The sequence below is a fragment of the Schistocerca nitens genome, chromosome 7 (genome assembly GCF_023898315.1).
Source record: "Schistocerca nitens isolate TAMUIC-IGC-003100 chromosome 7, iqSchNite1.1, whole genome shotgun sequence".
Lineage (NCBI taxonomy): Eukaryota > Metazoa > Arthropoda > Insecta > Orthoptera > Acrididae > Schistocerca > Schistocerca nitens.
Window position 1 is genome coordinate 562,082,864 of NC_064620.1, and position 1,387 is coordinate 562,084,250.

A 1,387-nucleotide genomic window follows, 5' to 3' on the forward strand; every position below is an offset into this window, starting at 1 on the left:
TTTCCTCAAACGCAATCGCAAAACACTGTGTCGTCCTTAGAAGAAAAAGGGTCCAAACACGCCTTCCCTGCTGTAGCAAAAGCAGCAAACACGTTAACAGAGGTACGGTTCGTGTGTTCACCTGTGTGCTTGAAGCCCGTCACTATAGTCTGTGCTGTTGTGATAATCAGAAAACTTGCTCGTGAACCATTTTAGGCCTTCGCAGTGTATACTGAAGTCGGAGATGGGCCTATGATTTTCGTTTAAGCGAAATGCTGGAGGAGTGGTGCTGTTGTATGCTGAAAGGTATACTGATCGTGCTAAGATCTGATGTCTTTGCAAATATTGTACAAAATTTAAAAAAAAAACTGGAAGTGTGAAGAAGAACATATGCCAACGAAAAAGAAAAACAAATGATTAGAGAAATGCAACTAACACAATCTACGCGTCATTACAAGGCAACTCGAATGTGCTACTGGCATCAGTCGAAGGAGCGTTCAGCGAGTACTATGCCTATATTTCAACGAACTGGTGTATAATCCTTTCCGCATTTCGCTCAGTTCAGGAGTCTACCAAAACTGCAAGCTTGTGCGGTGTCACTGTGCAAGTTTAGTCGTTTACGGACGAAACATTGCGTACATTTTATTTAATCGTGTGGATAGGGCTCCCCGTCGGGCAGACGGTTCGCCGGGTGCCAGTCTTTCAATTCGACGCCACGTCAGTGACCTGCAGTCGATGAAGATGGTGGGATGATGATGAGGACAGCACAACACCCAGTCCCTGGATGGAGAAAATTCCCCGACCCAGCCGGGAATCGAACCCGGGCCCAGAGGATTGACAATCCGTCACTTTGACCATTCAGCTACCGGGGGCGGATACATTGCTTACAAACCACAAGTAAAACCGTGTTTACTGCGCCTGCCACTGGTCTGCTGAAAATTCACTCTAGCTGACGGTTCCATGTAAGTTCTGTAAGCTCGTATTTCGCTCATTAGACGACAGTGTGCAACTGTATCGAAAGCTTTTTTTTCTTCCTAGTATATTTGGTTCATCGTCGTGACGACACATTTTGCTGAGGACTGGTTGAGACCACCGGCAGTGTGGAGACAAAGGCACCTGCTCTTGGCTTGCTGCGCGACTTTTGGCCGGCCCGCTATCCCGTCATCACGTACAGGGTCCGCAGGTGAACCTCTAATTCGACTGGCGCCATCCGCATAGGATCATGACCGTCTCGAATTGCACGGAGGGGGCGGGGGGGGGGGGGGACTGGTGCGGCATCAGCGGGAGGGTCTCGCAGCGCCGGATCGTGCACTTCTGTAGGTATGGAGAGACACGGGGCGCCGTAATGGAAACTAGGGGAGAAGAATGGAGGGGAGAGGGGGAGAGAGAGAGAGAGAGAGAGAGAGAG

General features: G+C 49.7%; 1 non-coding gene across 1 annotated transcript; it reads right to left on the reverse strand.

Annotated features, from left to right (window-relative positions):
* Window positions 1-776: 776 nt before the first annotated feature.
* Trnad-guc (transfer RNA aspartic acid (anticodon GUC)) lies at window positions 777-851 on the reverse strand. The gene has a single exon. It is a non-coding gene; the product is annotated as a tRNA-Asp (tRNA).
* Window positions 852-1,387: the final 536 nt, after the last annotated feature.